The sequence below is a fragment of the Callithrix jacchus genome, chromosome 9 (assembly GCF_049354715.1).
Source record: "Callithrix jacchus isolate 240 chromosome 9, calJac240_pri, whole genome shotgun sequence".
In the NCBI taxonomy this organism is placed as follows: domain Eukaryota; kingdom Metazoa; phylum Chordata; class Mammalia; order Primates; family Cebidae; genus Callithrix; species Callithrix jacchus.
The window spans coordinates 37,514,598-37,535,438 of NC_133510.1; the positions used below are offsets into that span (position 1 = coordinate 37,514,598).

The 20,841-nt window shown below is 37.7% G+C and overlaps 1 non-coding gene across 1 annotated transcript; it reads left to right on the top strand.

Annotated features, from left to right (window-relative positions):
* Positions 1-19,753: 19,753 nt before the first annotated feature.
* LOC118144731 (U1 spliceosomal RNA) lies at positions 19,754-19,917 on the top strand. The gene has a single exon (XR_004729470.3). It is a non-coding gene; the product is annotated as a U1 spliceosomal RNA (small nuclear RNA).
* The last annotated feature ends 924 nt before the right edge of the window (positions 19,918-20,841 follow it).

Below are 20,841 nucleotides of genomic sequence, written 5' to 3' on the forward strand. Positions count from 1 at the left end.
TAACTCTGGCACGTGGATAACCCACACAGGGTTCTCACCTTCCTCTCTCTGCAGCCTGGTCTTCAGCATTGCCTCTCCATCCACTCTCAGTGTTTTATCTCCAAAGAGCTGCCCAAATTATGATGGTTTACTCAATAATTTAGTCTCTCTTGGTGGTAGTGGTACTTCCTGACTGCATCCAGTTGGCTATCCTGTGCCCTATCCCCCTATGTGAATGATTTTTTTTCCCTCTGTTACAAATTGGTAATAACAGAACATTTTAAGGGAGCACTGCTAAAGTTTCAGGAAAACCTTTGCAGCAGTGGACAAATGAAGGACATAAGGTAACTCTGGTAGAGATGACCCCAGGCCAGCCAGTGAACAAGGAAGCCATTACAAACAAGGCAATGGGTGCCAGCTAGACTGACAAATACTACTGACCTAGGGGAATTGGGAAACAAAGTTTTGTTCCTGAGAAAGGTATACATTACAGCACAACATTCTTAATACAACATTTACAGAAGGTTGAGGAGAAAAACCACTGTCCCAAAAAAGAATGTTCAAGACTCTTAGGGGTGCATCTCATTTTGATTCTTCTAAGTAGTGCACATGGATTCTTTTTTCTGTGCATTGCTTGAAAGTAAAGGCAACAATCACATGAAGTGGTAAAGGTGACAATCACATGAAGTAAAGCATAAGTTGTTTGTTTTGTTCTCTTATGTATTCTGAATTTATATATCAGTTTCTGGCACACAGTAGGCTCTCAATAAGTATTTGCTGAACGAATGTATCAGTAAATCACTGCATGTGAGCAGACTTTAGTAATCACACACATAGCAGTGGATTTATTTAACACATAAATATAGCATCTACTTTTAGTACAAATGGGAAAGACTTGAAAATGAGGTTCTAAGAAAATACATGGTTTAACCAAGGTTACACAGAAGCTGGAAATCTAGGCAAAAATAGAGAAAAGGATTACCAGCTGCCAGTTCAGGTTTTGTCCTCGCCCCTTTCTTTTGTATCCATAATGTAACTAAGCAACATCTATAATTTGCTTAAAGGAGACATCTAGAAAAGAAGCAGCAACTGACTGTTGTATAAATGTTTAAAACTTAAGCCAACCTTGGTTTGTCCATTTTTCTTTTAAAGCTTAGGCTTGATGACTGCAACTGTCCCTTCTGTCTCTATGCTTCTTCATTTAAACACCACATCTATGTATGGGGATGGCCTTTGATTACATATGTATGTGCTTATCCTTCCCTCTTTGTAACAAAGTGGGATGATGTAGATTGTCTTGATTTTTGAAACAAAATTGGGATTTACAGAAGGTAAAGTGGATAATTTAAGATTACACTTGCATAGTACAAGAGTTATTGCTAGAAACTGAAAGCTCACTTCTTTCTCTCAGAAGTAGCCAGATGCTGTTAAACAGAGTTGTGGGCTGTACATATTCCTGTGTGGTATTTAACATGTTTGTCTGATATAATTTGTATAAAACTAGTGTGCTGAGTGGAAGGGGTGACTACCTCTCCAGAAGGTAGAATACTAATGAGTTTCTTTGTTATGTCACTCTATCTACATTCAGGCTGATTTGCAAGTTTTATTAGATCATACAGTTCTGGAGACTGTATCATATGGTAGTTAAGAAGGTGGGTTTTAGACTTAGACAAGCCAGGACTTGAACCATATCTTTAGCATATCTTCACATACATGTGCAAAATGAAGAAAATAATATGAACAAGCAGAGGTGGTTCTACTTTTAAATAAAGTAATACCACCAAGTGCTTAGCACAATACCTCTTTCATATGCCATCTTTTTTTGAATTATTATTGTTCAACTTTTCTACTTTATATGTGATAAAAATTGAAAAATCAGGGAGCCACCTCATGCACATGACTAGAGACTCTAGGACTCAGAACTAGTTTTCTGATTTCCATAGATTTCAGCCTGTTGTACCTTATTATTGTTCCAGGTTGGCTCAACTCGAGGTGGGTGAAGAACAGGTGGAAGTGTATTGTCAGAATCTTTCCTTCCTTTTACTTCTGTGCACCTGGTTCTTTAGGGAAAAAGAAAACCTTGCTGACTCTGGCCCTTCAGTATCACCCATCCCTCCTGCCCTGCTTATGCTGAGTTAATGACGATAAGTGGGACATTATTGTGGACTACTACAATTGAAGAATTAGTATGTAGCCAATTTTTCTGTCATCCTATAATTGGTAGATCGAAAAATCATACAGCATTGAGTAAGATGGGGAAAATATTTTCCACAATGAATATATTCATGGGTTTATGAGTTTGGCCACTTTAAGTGAAAGGGAGGCATACTGTATAGTAGAATGTCCTGTGGCATTATTTATTCAAGATGAAACTAAAATTAATGTTACCACCTTCTTGTCACATGGAAAAAACACTGACATAAGGATATTATGCTTATTGCTTACATAAGAAAAGAGACTATAATAGCACCAAATCCATGAAAACGTGAGGCATGTCATCAGATTCATACAAGATAGTCCAGCATTTTTTTTACATGTGCAAAAAGTACTTGTGAGCTGGGCACAGGGTCATGCCTGCAATCCCAACACTTTGAGAGTCTGAGTTGAGAGGATCACTTGAGGCCAGGAGCTTGAGACTAGCCTGAACAACATAGTGAGACCCAATCTTTATAAGAAATAAAAATATTAGCCAGATGTGGCGGTGTGTGCCTGTAGTTCTGGCTACTTGGGAGGCTGAGGCAGGAAGATCACTTCAGCCCAGGAGTTAGAGGCTGCAGTGACCTATGATTATGCCACTCTACCCCAGCCTGTGCAGTAGAATGAGATCTTGTCTCGAAAACAAACAAACAGAAAGAAAGAAAGAAAAACAACTTGTGGCAGCACTGGGATGGCCTAGAACCAAATTCTAATTCAGACTATGCCATTAACCAATTATGAGCTTTAGCAAGCCAACAAATCTCTCCAGGCCTTCATTTTTATATCTGTATAATTCGACTCCTGAACTACATGATTGTTAAAATCTCTTTCCATTCTAAAAGGTGTTTGATCAACAGTGAACTAGATTCTACTGCAGTTTCTTCTAGGTTCTTCAATTTAATTGCAATTTCACAAGCATTTTGAGTACTATATTAGGTACTGAAATTCTAAAGATGAAAATAAATAAATTACCCATGGTTGTAGAGGAGACAGACATATAAACAAATAGCTATAATATATTGTGTAATAAGTGTAGTAAGAAAGAACATACAAAGTAGATAACCATGATCAAATATGGATTGATTCAGGAGAAGCAGCAGACGGCCAGGAGGAAGTGATATTTAACCTAGACTTGGAAGAATAAATAGGAGTTTACTACAAAAAATTATGGACAAAGACATTATAGGCAAAGGAATAGGGCACACAAAGATGATATAGGTAAAAAATTGTCTGAAACACTCATAAACAACAGATAGTTCAATATTACAGGAGTTTAGCATTATAAGAGGGATCAGAATGCATGTCAGGAGATGACCTGTGACAGGTAAGCCAGGATAAAATGAAGAGAATTGTAACACAGACTTTAAAGGCTAGTTTTATCTTGTAGTTTTTGGAGGATCCAATTTTAATGGCTATTTTTATGCCTTTTAATGCAAAATGTACTATGTAGAAAATTTGATATGTCATGTATTGGTGCAGATGTAGCCTTTGTGCTTATATGTGTGTAAATGAGTATGCAGATATGGATTCAGTATCTTGTTCAGCCTCAGATCCTGTTAAATAGTTGCTTAGTAGCTGAAGGGACAGAACACAAATTTAGAAGATATTCTGACAACTAGGTTAGTTTATTACTTTCTCCTAGGGCTCTATAATTGCCAGTGACCTTTGATTTTCTAGAAACTGTTAACAAAGATATTGGGCATGTCTACATGTATTTTACACACACACACACGTATATATATATATATATATATAGTAGCATGGACAGGATTGTATTCATCTCTAAGGTGATCTCTGTTAGCATGCATAAATGGGGGGAAAAACATGTCAGTTATCTGTTTCAGTGGAAATGAGGAATGCAGCACAGCATCCCCAGGGGGACTCAGCTTCAGTTCAGTCAGGGCAAAAATAAGATGTTTTCCAAATGCACATTTTCTTGGGATCAAAGTCTTCTAGCCCTTGGATGAAAATGACTAACACATCTGCTCCAGGAAGACATGAACCAGCAAGTTGGAGAAGCAGCATTTCATGCTTAGACTCAGATCAGTGGATGAAGAGCATGTATGAAACAAAACAATACCCTATACCTATGGGTCAGCTTCAATAGACAAAGAAAAATTTTTTTTATTACCTATATTACAACATCCTAAATTTTTTCTGTGCCAAATAGAAGCAGAAAAGGAAAATGATTCACATATATATTTTAGTCAAAGCCTATCTTAGGCCATGTTGCAAAATAGACAATGTGGTTATTTTCTAAAATGCTATATACATTATGAAACACATGCAAATGCCAGGGCACATAACAGATATTCACAAAATGAGTTCTGATGACCATAAGGATATTTGTCACTGGTGTTCCTCAACCTTGTTTTCCTTGCATCCCTCAGACTGCCACCACAAGGCATCTGTAGCCTCCTTACTTTATCCGGGCAAAATTTTCCATCCTATCACTGTGTTTCCTTCAGTGAAAGTGTATGTATCCCATTCACAGCTGCTGTAGTCCTGACGGGGTGCCTGAATAGGTAGTATATGTCTAAACATGACATAATATGCCATCAGCTGCAGACAAGCTCTTGCTCAGAGTAATAAGAGTTAATAATTGTGGGGATTTCAAACCCAATGCCATGTCAGCAGGATGTGTTGTAATAGACTAGTGCCTTGTTACTGAAATGATACTCTGTGGATGGACACCAATAATATCACTTGGAAGTACAATAAAACGCAGAACTTCAGCCCTACCCTAGACAGACTGAAGGTGATTCCTACTGATAAAACTTTGGCAAGTACTCCTTCAGATTTTAGGCATTAAGAGTACCTGGCCCAAAATCGGCACTTGATTTGTGTTTATTTTCTACCCTGGCAGGTTTGAAGGACCTTCTGAGCTATTTAATTCATACCACCACTTCCAGCACTGATGGCACGCTGCAGATAACCTTTCTGATAAGGTATTCTGATTAGGTAAAAGAAAAATTAAAAGGAACGAACATTCAGAGAATCGGCTTGGATTCGTGGCTATAGTTTGTGGCATTTGAGAGACTATAAGTTTTCTTAAGAAATATTTCAAGCGACTCTGACATTGCATTTAATTAATTTCCTTTTATTACAGAGGATAACAGGCTGTTTATCTAGGACCTATAAACTACATTTGGTGCTGCTTCAGACAGGTTGGCCATGGCAAAAAAGTGTGAAATCACATTTTGTGTTCAGGAAACTAATGTGATTCAGTGAGCTTGGTGGGGAGTAAGAAAATCAAGTCTGGGAAAAATAGCAGGAACAGGACCCCATGGAAGGGTGACTATACTATATAGGGTGTTTGGAGGATTCTGGCTGGAAGGGTCATGGTGTCGGCATTTCATGTGTCTTTTAGGAAACTATTTTGATACAACAGATCAGTTAGCAAAATATTCTCATATTCAAGATAAAAGGTAGTTAGTTACTTTTTAATTCTGGTGAGGGAAATAAGATGGAGAGGAACGGAAGTTTTAAGATATCATGAGAAGGTAGAATTGAAAGGTATTAGAGACAGATGTGGATGGAGTGGTTTTGGAAAAGGAAGAGTCAAGATGACTCCCAGGTTTCAGCATTGCTTAAAATGATGTTGCTATTTTCTAAAATAAGGTCTACAAGAGAAGAAATAAGCTTTGGAGGAAAGATAATTTCAGCTTTGTCCATTTCTGGTACAGCATTTCAAGGGTACATCCTTATAAAACAATCTAGTGATTGAATATATGAATCTAGGTGCAGTACAAGGGTGGAGCTGATTTTGCATATGTCCGATAGACAAAATGAACTAAATCAATCTTTAGTCTTGCTTCTAAATCACTGGAATACTTCTCTACTCAGGGCCATTTCATTACCTCCTCCAATGTTCTACTTTCCAAGAGCATGGCACATTGGGTCCTATTCCTTAGAGATGGAATAAATAACTCTACTTTTTCTTAGGTATTTGACTTTGGAATAGTGACTTTAATTTTGAGGTCCAAGGTCTTCATCTTTAAACTGTGTTATGAGCATCAAACGTAAACATGTTGGAGACAGTATGTAGCATAGTGTCTGAAAATTATAGCTGCTCAATAAAAGCCATTTCCTGCCCCTCCTTTTTTTCTATTAATACAGGTGATTTAAATACCCTGGCAGTAAATAATTCCTGATCTTCTGCCTAATTACTTTCAGAAAAGAACTGAGTGAATTCTCTTCCCCAAACACATAGTGTTAATCATACATTCCAAAAAACATCTACTTTAAGGAGAAAAGATGTGGGTGGAATCACCAAGTACTGAGGAATAGCATTTTATTTTGTACAATTGTAGTAGAGGCCTTGCTGATTTTAATTGTGCCATTGGCTGTGTGATCTCGAGCAGCCTCTCAGACTCTTTTCTATAAAAATGGCTATAGTTGATTATATTGGTACATATGAAATAATACCAATAGAATTATGCTTAATTCCTGAAGTATAATAGCAAAATAATAAACTTCAAACAATATTTTTCTGATGAAAACTTTTTTTTTTGACTAGGCTCAGGGAGTTAGTGTGTCCCAGCATCTCCATGGGATGCAGTAGTCGAGATATCTGGCAGAGCTTATTAGCCCAGGCTCCTTATAGGGCTTTCGCCAGTGAAGCTTGATTGGTCTGAGCCTTGGATGATGAACAAGGCTATTTTGTTCTGTGTTTTTGCCATTTTCTTTTGCCTGTTCCAAATCCTATACAACAAATTGGTGGATCTCAAAATCCAGCACCAGGACCAGCAGTATTAGCATTACCAGGGATTTTTGTTTGTTTGTTTGTTTTTCTGTTTTGAGAAATGAAAATATTCAGGCTCCAACTTAGAGCTACTGAACCAAAACCTCTGTGGGTAGAGACCAGAAAACTAGTTCAAGAAGCCTCCAGCTGATTCAAATGAAGATTAAAGTTGAAGAACCAGTGCTTGTTAGGTCAAACTACCAGCATCAGCATCACCTGAAGCTTGTTAGAAAATGTAGACTCTTGGGCTTATCCCAGACTTGATGAATTCGAATTGGAATTAGTTTAACAAGATACACAGGTGATTCATGTAAACATTAAAGTATAAGAAAGGCTGGGTGCAGTGGTCCACACTTGTAATCTCAGCATTTCGAGAGGCCAAGGTGGGAGGAGTGTGTAAGCCCAAAACTTCAAGACCAGCCTGGGAAACATGGTGAGACTTCCATTTCTACAAATAATAAAAAATTTAGCCAAGCATGGTGGTGTACACCTGTGGTCCCAGGTATTCAGGAGGCTAAGATAGAAGGATCAATTGAGCTTGGGAGGTTAAAGCTGCAGTGAGCCATAATCATGCCACTGTACTCCATCCTGGGTGACAGTGGGATCCTGTCTCAAAGTGTAAAAAGCATGGTTCTAGATAGAATTATCGTTACATGTATACAGATCCAATGTCTAATTAGAGGGACTCTACATTCTTAGAGTTGTATTATGTTTATTCCAAAATAATCCCTATATCTATCCGTAGTTCCCACTTAAGCACTTTTTAAAGGTGAGCCTTAGAAAATTCAATAAGATAGCCTTAAAAAAGGATTGCTAGCATTTTGGCTTTAAGCAGTAAATGTCTGACCAATAATTAATCTTTATTAATAGCAATATAGATCACTCTTTAATACTCACTGATATATATGTACTCAATTGTATAGATATCTCATCAACAACCCTCCCATACCACAAGTAAAATCCGTTGATTTAAAGCTTTTTTCCTAATTAATTTGTCTAAGGATATGTGTCAATATTTGCCCAGGAACAGGACCGCATTTTAATTCATTGAAATGCATATATATGAACACATGCTACTTTATATATTTTAGAAATAATTAATTTCTCTTTGATTTATTTTTTCTTGGATCTTAAATTTGGTAAACAAAAGAGCTCTCATAATAGTTACAAGTTAATTAAAATGTGAAGACTGCCAAGCAAATACTGTAATTTCTTTATATGCATTGTTGCTTTATTGCATTTGATAATTCTAGTTTCTCAAGTCTCTTTGGTTCTAATTCTCTTTCATTTTTTTTCTCATTTGAACCTACAGACTCTAGTTTCCTGTGTTCCCTATTATCATTGAATATATATTCAATATTGCAAGTGAAAAATTGCAAGCTTGATTTGTGATGTATTATGTAGACAGCTTCCTCCAAAGGAGGTATCATTTTGGTTCTGTCAAGCACCAGAGTGCGTTATTAGTCAGTAACTACTTAAAGTTAAGGTTTTGAAATTCCCTGATTCAAGAAGGTTAAAACTGGGCTCAAATTCCCCATGTAATAACTGCCTCACTTTCTGTTTTTCTTAACCTTGATGGCACAAACTTTAAGGAATCCCAGCTTGTTGTAGAGATGCTCAAATCTAAATCTGCTAAAATATACCTTATGCTGGTTCTGAATTCTAAATTACGTTGCCCTCACCTCACCAAATGGAGAAGACTAAGAGTCTAATTTTGTATCATCAGCAAGTGCTCTCAGGGCAAAAGTGGCTTCAGTGTTTCCTTATCTGGGTCCTTGTTTTCTCTTCACTTTTGGCTTGTCTCTTCCTTACTGCCTTTCCATAATGCTTTTATGAAATATTAAATGTTTTTTAATCAAAAATGTTTGTCTAGATATACATGTTTGTGATGTGGCATGGGTGATCTGAATAGCTTCACTGACCATTATAGAAACAAGTAGGTTCCCCCTTTGCTTTTTAGCTATATCCAAAAAATTGTTGGATTTTCATATTAGGAACTTCAACATCTATATGAAATTTGCTTATCTTATAATAAATGAGATATCTGTTTTGATAACCTCTTATCAAGAGGGCCTGGCAGGTCAGAGCTACCCTGTATTTAAGGTATTTGCAGAGAAGTTGCATAAAGGAGGAGAGTTAGTATGACCAAAGTAGTAAGATGCTCTAAAATGAGCTCATGGCTTCCATCTGGGTGTTCTGCTGCTGCTTTCAATTCAATCTTCTCTCTCTAGCATTAATTGTCACCTGTTTTTTTTCCCTCCAGTGTCCTTAACTTTCTATTCTTCACTAAACTATCATGCCTCTTTGGCTTGCTTTCTTCCCCTCTACTCAAATTTCTTTCTTTGCACTAAATGCATTGTTTTTCTCTTTGTGCTGCTTGTGATGGGTTTCTGATGGTTGCTTTCTGTGTCATTTACCCAGTTATTTTTCCTCTTCACCTGTAATACTTGGACTATTTTTATACTAATCTAAATATTTCTTTCCTTTAGAAATACTTTGTGTGTGGGGGAGAGAAGGTAAGAGAATAGACTAAAAAGATTTCCCTCTACCAGATAATAATTAATATCCCTTTCTATGAGCTGCTTCTACTTTCTTTTACTTCAAGATATCCCCATTTATATCAACTCACCCCAACTCACTCACAACAAAATCCATTAAAATGTTTAGTTAACTTGTTTGCACATCAATTAAAAAAAAATCCTTTTTAATTACGTGTGTACTATCGCTGCATGTACATAATGAGTGCTAGCTACAGTGCCAGCTAGCTGGATTACTTCTTCCTAACAAAACTCCTTATTCTATCTCCTATGATGTCAGTAGCAGCCACCAACCCAATCCTCATAGCTGCAAAAGACAACCATTTCTGATTTCCAGACCCTCTCTTACAAACGACAACAACAAAAAAGAGTAGGATCCAGTAAAAGCATCTTGATTTTAAAAGCATCTTGATTTCCTGGAACTAATCTGTTCTTCTAATCATCAAAACACATTATCCATGTTTCCTATTTCAATTCATAAACACTTTCTTCTCGAGAATGACTCCCCTGGTTCACTAGCTGCATGAGGTTGTCAGCGAGTTAATTGACGATTCTAACTCTAAAGTTAAATTGTCTGATTAGATCCCTGGAGCAATGTCAGAAACTTCAAAGGGAGAAGTCTTAACTATGGAAAGAATACAGCTCTGAAGTTTAGAAATATGGTGTTTAGTCTTGGCTGTTTCTAACCAGTTGTAATCTGGATAAGTAATTTAATCCTTTATGTCTCGGTTTCCTTTCTTATAGGATGAAATGGCTTGGAGAACTGTTAGTCAATATTCATGATGATAGAAAATTCTTACTGATATATTCCTTATTATTTCATTTATCATCTTAAGAACTCAGTAAAGTAAGTATGCTTACTATCTACTAATAAGGAAATTAAAACTCAGACTATGCAGTTTTCAAAATGAAATGTAGTTAGTACATGTCGGGGCCGGGTTTCAAATCAAATTGTTTAATGCTTTGCTTTTGCATTATACTCCTCTTCTATTCTTACCATGATTACAAGCCACTGCCTTTTGGCTACCCATCATTGTTTAATAGTTTTCCCTAAATCGTCGTCTAAAAATAAAATGATACATATAGCCAAATGCTAATTATATGAGCAATAGGCAGAGGTATTCAGGAATTTCGTCAGTTTTCTTTTTTTTCCCCAGTTCCATGAGTCATTACTCTTCATGTGAAATAAGATGCCCTCATGTGAATAGCTAACTTTATTAGAAAATCACCACCAACCATGAGCAATTGTGACAATAAGAATTTTCCTGTCAAGTAGGACTTTTGAATTAGATACAAGACAATTGTTAAGTAGTGGGGAATCCAGCTGCCTGGCTTCTCTTGTAAGTTATGTAACTATGCATACTCACTGTTACCCACTGAAAGCCAATTAGTATTTGCAACCTAAAGAGCCATCTTTGGGGAACAAATTTCTAATTGTATAACTGACCAAAATAACTCAGTATCATGTATAAATTTCATGCTACTTGTTTGACTAAAGAAGCTTAAATGAATAACTATAATTAATTACAAGTTATTTTTCTTGCATATATATTAAGCTTTATAATCCAAGAACTTCTTAGAAAACAACGCTTTAATGTTCTTTCTTATCAAGGAGTATCTATTCTTTTGGCAGCTGTTTGATAAACACAGAATATTTTTCAGCGCATACATTTTCTGGTAAAAGATCTGTGACCACGAGTGAGGGGAATGGGGAATTAGAAAAAGAAATAATCCTTCAAGGGAGACCTGGACTATGACTAAGGAATAGAAAGGGACAGCCAAAAATGGATGAGGATTCATTCCTAAAACCATCAGCAGGACAGTGAATAAAAGCTGAGTGGTCTACAATGTAGTCTTTAGATCATAATTTAGGCTTGAAAGCAAATAAAGATTTTAGCAATTTTTATTACTTGAGATTGGTGGCTCAGATGGGAGTAAAATGCACGATTATATCTGTAAGGCAAAACTAAACCAATTCACTGGAGACAGGAAATGATTTTTATCAATTGGAAAAGGACCAACAAAACTAAGGCACATTCAACTTTGTACTTATAAACTAAGCACTAATTAAAAACCACCAGCTGCTCCTCAAACAATATATCCTGCTAATTCAGATTACCTTAAATCTTGTTACACAAATACATTAAAAGTTATTTTTTCACTGCTTCTCAAAGTGTTCCTTATGTTCTGCCATACCCCAAGAAGAAATTGGTGATTGAGAGGATGCTGTGACTGCTTTCTTTTGGATTGATGAAGTTTGTCAGACTTTATTCCCAAGGGAAAGAAAAAAATACTGTGTTGATTGCTTACAATTCTCTGAAGGAATAACTCTGTACAACCATGCAGAATTTGATAGAATTAGAAGGCAATGAGTTTTTGTCTCTCACTACTTCAAACTTATTCATATAATATGATACTATAGTCAAAAAAAAAAAACTTCTAGTAGAAATGGCTGTTAGAAGTCAGGATACATTTTACACCATTTTGGAATTGCGATTGTTGTCACCTATGTTTTTATATAGAAAGTTCTTTTTCATGGTGTTGAGCCACTAGTAGTTACTTCCATGAGCAGCTCATAAATACTCAAAATAAGCTGAAAATAATTTCCTGATTTTTGCTGTCTTTTGGAGCTCTTGCCTGTGCTGCCAAAAGTTATTAGTGACTAGGTTAGTGAATTGGGCAAGAGCGGATTCTCGTCAGAGCTCCTGAGGATCAGATATCATAGTCATTGTCTTTGTTGCAAAGCATTGACTGAAGAGCGAAAAGAAATAAAGATGCACAATTGGTCCTATTCATTTCTTTTAGTGATCTCAGGAATCTTAAGAGCAGCTATAGAGACAAAATTATAGGATGAATTTTGATGATCATTTTATAACGTCAAGAATCCCACATTGTCATTCTAAAGAACAGCTGATCGCTCATTTATTTAATAAATATTTATAGAGTACCACTCTATATCATGCATTGTTTTATGTTCTTGGGTTAAAGAATCCATCAAGATGGTCAATGTCAATATTCTCATGTAATCCATAGAGAGAAAAAATAAAAACAAATAAGAAAAATACTAGACAGTTCTAAGTACTGTGCAGAAAATTAAAACAGAGTAATAGAGAGTGATTTAGAGGCCACTTGAGACTAGAATAAGAAAAAGACTTCTTGGAGGCGGTAATATTTCCACTATATCCAGGTTAAATAGAAGTTCTTAATTAGAGAGAACAGTAGAACAGTTAGGTCTGCTAACTGTTCTCTCTGATTAGAAACTAAGACTCCAAGGCAAACCCTGCATAGTAGATAACAGAACAATATGATTGGAGCATATGGTGGAAGGGTAAGTCCTAGAAGGTTGGCAGAGATCAGGTCATGACATTCTTTTTAAGTGCATATGGATTTAATTCTAAGATACTAGGAAACTTTAAGTAGGAGAGTTATGTTACCTGATTAACATTTAGCCAGATTACCTTGGCTCCTGAGTGAAGAAAGCATTTAGAAGAGGGAGGGGGGAGACCGATGAGAGAAATTCATGTGATAGAAGATGGTGACCTGGACAAAAGTGGTAGACATAAGACAGTAAAATGAATGTTAAGTGAATTGATTTGGGATATATTTTGGAAGCAGAACTGGTGAAACTTGCTAATAAAATTATTGTGGGTGTTTCATGAATGAAAGGATTCAGGGACAACTCAGGTTTTTGGTTTATACATCTAATAGAATTAATTTAGTTTTGGGGGTAAATTCAATATGGCTGAGATGATGATTATAATAATTATTCTCTATTTCATCTTGCTTTCTCTATAACTTCATAAATTCTCTAAGTTTGTTAATCCAATCAGGGAGAAATTCACAAACATTTACAAAGATATCAAATACTTACTGAAAGAAATAAAATCATTCACCCAATTTGTTGAGTTCTTAATTCAATAATTACTATGTCCTACTTATTAATAGTAGTATGTAATATGTATACTATTTGTAAAACCTGAAGTGATGCAAAGCTGAATAGCCTAAAAGACTGTGTGTGTATGTGGGGGTTGGGGGGGTTGGTAGAGACAGGATGGAGTATCACACTGAATGGTGTTGTGAGCCAAATAGTGTCTCCCCTTATATTAGTCCATTCTCAGCTGCTCTAAAGGACTGCCTGAAATTGAGTAATTTATAAAGGAAAAGTTTAATTGACTCACAGTTCAGCAGGGCTGAAATTTAGGGTCATGGTGGAAGGGGAAACAATACATCCTTCTTTATATGATGGCAGAAAGGAGAAGTGCAGAGCGAAGGGTGGGGAAAAGCCCCTTATAAAACCATTAGATCTCGAGTATTTGCTCACTGTCATGAGAATAGCATGGGGAAAACTGCCCCATGATTCAATTACCTCCCACTGTGTCCCTCCCATGACACATGGAGATTATGGGAGCTATAATTCAAGATGAGATTTGGGTGGGAACACAGCCAAACCTATCATCCCTTAAATTCATATGTTGAAGCCCTAACTCTCAGTACTAAGAATGTGACTGTATTTGGAATTGGGGCCTTTAAAAAGGTAATTAAGGTGAAATTGTCCTTAAAAGAAGAGAAGGCTGGCTGTGGTGACTCAAGCCTGTATTCCCAGCACTTTGGAAGGCTGAGGCAGTTGGATCACTTGAGTCCAAAAGTTTGAGACCATCTAGGGCAACATGGTGAAACCCTGTCTCTAGAAAAATACACGCACACAAAAATTTAGCTGGGCATGGTGGTGCATGCCTATAATCCTAGATACTAGGGAGCCGGAGGTGGGAGGATCACTTGCGTACAGGTGGTCAAGGCTACAGTGATCATGCTACTGTACTGCTGTACTCCAGTCTGGGTGAGTGAGACACTGTTTCAAAAAAAAAAAGGGAAGTAAAACACCCACAGAATATCATGTGAACACACAGATGAAAACTGGTTGCCCACAAGTTGAGGGGTAAGGCTTTGGAAGAAATCAACCCAGTTGATACCTTGGTCTCAGATTCCTACCCTACATAACTGTGAAAAGATAAATCTCTGTTGTTTAAGCTACCTGGTCTGTACTATTTTCTTCTTTTAATTATTATAATTTAAGTTCTGGGGTACATGTGCAGAATGTGCAGGTTTATTACACAGGTATACATGTGCCATGGAGGTTTGCCACATCCATCACCCCGTCCTCTAAATTAGGTATTTCTCCTAACACTATCTCTCCCCTATCCCCCCAACCCCTGCTGTCCCTTCCCTGGGTCCCTACCCCTGACAGGCCTTGGTGTGTGATGTTCCCCTCCCTGTGTCCATGTGTTCTCATGGTTTGATACCCACTTATGAGTGAGAACATGTAGTGTTAGGTGTTCTGTTCGCATGTCAGTGCTGAGAATGATGGTTTCCAGCTTTACCCATGTCCCAGCAAAAGGACATGAACTCATCTTTTCATGGCTGCATAGTATTCCGTGGTGCATATGTGCCACATTTTCTTTATCCAGTCTATCATTGATGGGCATTTGGGTTGGTTCCAAGTCTTTGCTATACTGAAGAGTGCCACCATAAATATATGTGTACATGGTATCTATATAATAGAACGATTTATAATCCTTTAGGTACATACCCAGTAATGGAGTTGCTGGGTCAAATAGTGTTTCTAGTTCTAGATCTTAAGGAATCACCACACTGTCTTCCACAATGAGTGAACAAATTTACACTCCCACCAAAGGTGTAAAAGCATTCCTATTTCTCCACATCCTCTCCAGCATCTGTTTTCTCCTGATTTTTGTTTGTTTGTTTGTTTTTGAGACGGAGTTTTGCTCTTGTTACTCAGGCTGGAGTGCAATGGCAAGATCTCAGCTCACCGCAACCTCCGCCTCCTGGGTTCAGGCAATTCTCCTGCCTCAGCCTCCTGAGTAGCTGGGATTACAGGCACACACCACTGTGCCCAGCTAATTTTTTTTGCATTTTTAGTAGAGACAGGGTTTCACCATGTTGACCAGGATGGTCTCGATCTCTTGACCTCGTAATCCACCTGCCTTGGCCTCTCAAAGTGCTGGGATTACAGGCTTGAGCCACCACGCCCGGCCTTTCTCCTGATTTTTTAATGATCACCATTCTAACTGGCATGAGATGGTATCTCAATTTAGTTTAGATTTACATTTCTGCAATGAACAGTGATGATGACATTTTTTTCACATGTTGGCTGCATAAATGTCTTCTTTTAAGAAGTGTCTGTTCATATCTTTCACCCACTCTTTTTTTTTTGAGACGGAGTTTTGCTCTTGTTACCCAGGTTGGAGTGCAATGGCACAATCTTGGCTCACCACAACCTCCGCCTCCTGGGTTCAGGCAATTCTCCTGCCTCAGCCTCCCGAGTAGGTGGAATTACAGGCACGTGCCACCATGCCTAGCTAGTTTTTTTTTTGTATTTGTAGTAGAGACGGGGTTTCACCATGTTGACCAGGATGGTCTCGATCTCTTAACCTCGTGATCCACCCGCCTCAGTCTCCCAAAGTGCTGGGATTACAGGCTTGAGCCACCACACCTGGCCTTACCCACTTTTTGATGGGATTTTTTTTCTTGTAAATTTAAGTTCTTTGTAGATTCTGGATATTAGCCCTTTGTCAGATGGATAGGGTGCAAAAAATTTTTCCCATTCTGTTGGTTGCTGGTTTACTCTAATGATAGTTTCTTTTGTGGTGCTGAAGCTCTTTAGTTTAATTTGACCCCATTTATCAATTTTGGCTTTTGTTGCCATTGCTTTTGATGTTTTAGTCATGAAGTTCTTGTTCATGCTTATGTCCTTAATGGTATTGCTTAGGTGTTCTTCTAGGGTTTTTATGCTGTTAGGTCTTATGTTTAAATTTTTAATCCATTTGAAGTTAATTTTTGTATAAGGTGTAAGAAAGGGATTCAATTTCAGCTTTCTGCATATGGGTAGCCAGTTTTCCCAACAGTATTTATTAAATAGGGAATCCTTTCCCCATTGCTTGTATTTTTCAGGCTTGTGAAAGATCATATGGTCTTGCTTCTGAGGCCTCTGTTCTGTTCCATTGGTCTATATCTCTGTTTTGATAACAGTACCACGCTGTTTTGATTGCTGTAGCCTTGTAGTATAGTTTGAAGTCAGGTAGCATGATACCTCCAGCTTTGCTTTTGTTGCTTATGGTTGTCTTGGCTATGTGGCTGTTTTTTGGTTCCATATGAAATTTAAGTTGTCTTTTTTCCCAAATCTGTGAAGAAAGTCAATGGTAGTTTGTTGGGAATAGCACCGAATCTATAAATCACTTTGGGCAGTATGGTCATTTTGACAATATTGATTCTTCCTAACCATAAGCATGGAATATTTTTCCATTTGTTTGTGCCCTCTCTTATTTCCTTGAGCAGTGGTCTGTAATTCTCCTTGAAAAGATTTTTCACATCCCTTGTTAGTTATATTCCTAGGTATTTTATTCTCTTGGTAGCAACTGTGAATAGGAGTTCACTCATGATTTGTCTGTTATTGGTTTATAGGAATGCTTGTGATTTTTGCACACTGATTTTATATCCTGGACTTTGCTGCAGTTGCTTATCCTTTGAAGGAGATTTTGAGATGATGGGGTCTTCTAAATATACAATCATGTTGTCTGCAAATAGAGATAATTTCACTTCCTCTTTTCTTAATTGAATACCCTTTATTTCTTTTCCTTGCCTGAATACCCTGGCAAGAACTTGCAATAGTATGATGAATAGGAATGGTGAGTGAGGGCATCCTTGTCTTGTGCTGGTTTTCAAAGGAATGCTTCCAGTTTTTGCCTATTCAGTATGATATTGGCTGTGGATGTGTCATAAATAGCTCTTATTATTTTAAGATATGTTTCATCAATACATAGTTTATTGAGATTTTTAGCATAAAAGGCTGTTGAATTTTTTGAAGGCCTTCTCTGCATCTATTGAGATAATCATGTGGTTTTTGTCTTTGTTTCTATTTATGTGGTGGGTTACATTTATTGATTTGCATGTGTTGAACCAGCCTTGTATCCCATGGATGAAGCCAACTTGATCATGATGGATAAGCTTTTTGACAATCTGTTGGATTTGGTTTGCCAGTATTTTATTGACGATTTTTGCATCAATGTTCATCGTGGATATTGGCCTGAAATTTTCTTTTTTCTTTCTCTTTTTTTTTTTTTTGAGACAGAGTTTCACTCTTGTTACCCAGGCTGGAGTGCAATAGCACAATCTCGGCTCACTGCAACCTCCGCCTCCTGGGTTCAAGCAATTCTTTGGCCTCAGCCTCCTGAGTAGCTGGGATTACAGGCATGCGCCACCATGCCCAGGTAATTTTTTGTATTTTTAGTAGAGACGGGGTTTCACCATGTTGACCAGCATGGTCTCAATCTCTTGACCTCGTGATCCACCTGCCTCAGCCTCCCAAAGTGCTGGGATTACAGGCTTCAGCCACCATGCCCAGCCTGAAATTTTCTTTTTAATTGTGTCTCTGCCAGGTTTTGGTATCAGGATGATGTTGGTCTCATAAAATGTATTAGGGTGGATTCCCTCTTTTTGTATTGTTTGGAATAGTTTCAGAAGGAATGGTACCAGCTCCTCTTTGCACCCCTGGTAGAATTCATTTGTGAGTCCGTCCGGTCCTGACATTTTTTTGTTGCTCCCTCAATTTCAGAGCTTGTTATTGGTCTATTCAGGGATTAGACTTTTCCTGGTTTAGTTTGGGAGGATGTTAGTGTCCAGAAATGTATTCATTTCTTCTAGATTTTCTGGTTTATTTGCATAGATGTGCATATAGTATTCTCTGATGGTAGTTTGTATTTTTGTGGGATTGGTGGTGATATCCCCTTTATCATTTTTTATTGTATATGTTCGATTCTTCACTCTTCTCTTCTTTATTAGTGTGGCTAGAGGTCTGTTTATTTTGTTGATCTTTTCAAAGAAACAGCTCCTGGATTCACTGATTTTTTTTTTTTTTGAAGTTTTTTTTGTTTGTGTCTCTATCTCTTTCAGTTCTGCTCTGATCTTAATTATTTCTTGTCTTCTGCCATCTTTTGAATTTCTTTGATCTTGTTCCTCTAGTTCTTTTAATTGTGATTTAGTGTGTCAATTTTAGATCTTTCCTTGTTTCTCTTGTGGGTATTTAGTGGTATAAATTTCCCTCTATACACTGCTTTAGATGTCTCCCAGAGATTCTGGTACATTCTGTCTTCATTTTCACTGGTTTCAAAGAACATCTTTATTTCTCCCTTCATTTCATTATTTATCCAATAGTCATTCAGGAGCAGGTTGTTCAGTTTCCCTGTAGTTGTACAGTTTTAAGTGAGTTTCTTAATCCTGAGTTCTAATTTGATTGTGCTGTGGTCTGAGAGACAGTTTCTTATGATTTCTGTTCTTTTGCATTTGCTGAGGAGTGTTTTACTTCCAATTACATGGTCAGCTTTAGAATAATTGCAGTGTGGTGCCAAGAAGAATGTATATTCTGTGGATTTAGGGTGGAGGGTTCTGTAGATGTCTATTAGGTCTGCTTGGTCAAGAGCTGAGTTCAAGTGCTGAATATCCTTGTTAATTTCTATCTTGTTGATCTGTTGTGATATTGACAGTGGGGTGTTAAAGCCTCCCACTGTTGTGTGGCAATCTAAGTCTCTTTGTAGGTCTTTAAGAACTTGCTTTATGTATCTGGGTGCTCCTGCATTGAATGCATATATATTTAGGATGGTTAGCCTTTCCTGTTGCATTGCCCTTTTTACCATTAAGTAATGTCCTTCTTTGTTTCTTTTGATCTTTGTTGGTTTAAAATCTGTTTAATCATAGACTAGGATTGCAACCCCTGCTTTTTTTTTTTTTTTTTTTTTTTTTTTTTGCTTTCTGTTTTCTTGGTAAATCTTTCTCTATCTCTTTATTTTGAGCCTATTGGCCCCACTCTCTTCTGGCTTGTAGGGTTTCTGTGGAGAGATTCTTGTGGATGTGATGGGCTTTCCTTTGTGGGAAGCCTTTCTCTCTTGCTGTCCTTAGTATGTTTTCCTTTATTTCAACCTTGGTGAATCTGATGATTATGTGTCTTGGAGTTGCTCTTCCTAAGAAATATCTTTGTGCTGTTCTCTGTATTTTCTGAATTTGAATGTTGGCCTGCCTTGCTAGGTTGGGGAAGTTCTCCTGGATAATATCCTGAAGAGTATTCTCCAACTTGGTTTCATTCTCCCTGTCACTTTCAAGGCACACTGATCAAACGTAGATTTGGTCTTTTCACATAATCCCATATTTCTTGGAGACATTTTTCATTTATTCACACGGTTTTTTCTCTAATTTTGCCTTCTCCCTTTATTTAATTGAGTTGATATTCACACTTACCTGGCAGGGGAGATACCATGATCATGAAGGTAGTTTTCCCAGGGTGAGGCTTATCCATTGCACTCTGGATGTGCTGAACCCTGTGATTTCCCCATATGTGGGAAACTCGACTGCATAATTTGTGGTAGTGGGGGACTGTGTTCGCACTTCCCCCTGAATTTTTATATAAATAAAGGGAAAAAAAGTTGATCTTCAGTCTCTGATATCCTTTCTTCTGCTTGATTGATTCAGCTGATGATACTTGTGTAGCTTCACAAAGTTCCCATGCTGTGTTTTTCAGCTCCATCAGGTTGTTTATGTTCTCCTCTGTGCTGGTTATTTTAGTTAGCATTTTGTCTAACCCTTTTTCTAGGTTCTTAGCTTCCTTGCATTGGGTTAGAACATACTCTTTTAGCTTGGAGAAGTTTGTTATTGCCCAGCTTCTGAAGCCTGCTTCTGTCAATTTGTCAAACTCATTCTCCATCCAATTTTATTCCCTTACTAGTGAGGGGTCATGATCCCTTGGAGGAGAAGAGGTGTCCTGGTTTTTGAAATTTTCAGCCTTTTTGTGCTGGTTTCTTCCCATCTTTGTGGATTTATCTACCTTTAGTCTTTTGAAATTGGTGACTTTTTGATGGGGTATCTGAGTGCACATCCTTTCTGTTGATGTTGAAACTGTTTCTGTTTGTTAGTTTTTTTTCTAACAGTGAGGCCCCTCTGCTGCAGGTCTGCTGGAGTTTGCTGGAGGTCCACTTTAGACCCTGCTTGCCTGGGAATCACCAGCAGGGGCTGCAGAACAGCAAAGATTGCTGCCTGTTCCTTCATGTGGTAGCTTTATCGTAGAAGGGTACCTGGCAGATGTCATCCAGAGCTTTCTTCTATGAGGTGTCTGTCAGCCCCTGCTAGTGGTGTCTCCCAGTCAGGATACATGGGGGTCAGGGAGCCACTTAAGGAGGCTGTCTGTTCCTTATCAGTGCTTGAATGCTATGCTGTGAGATCCACTGCTCCCTTCAGAGCTGCTAGGCAGGGATGTTTATGTCTACTGAAGCAATACCCACAACTAGCCCCTTTTCCCAGGTGCTCTGTCCCAGGAAGGTGGGG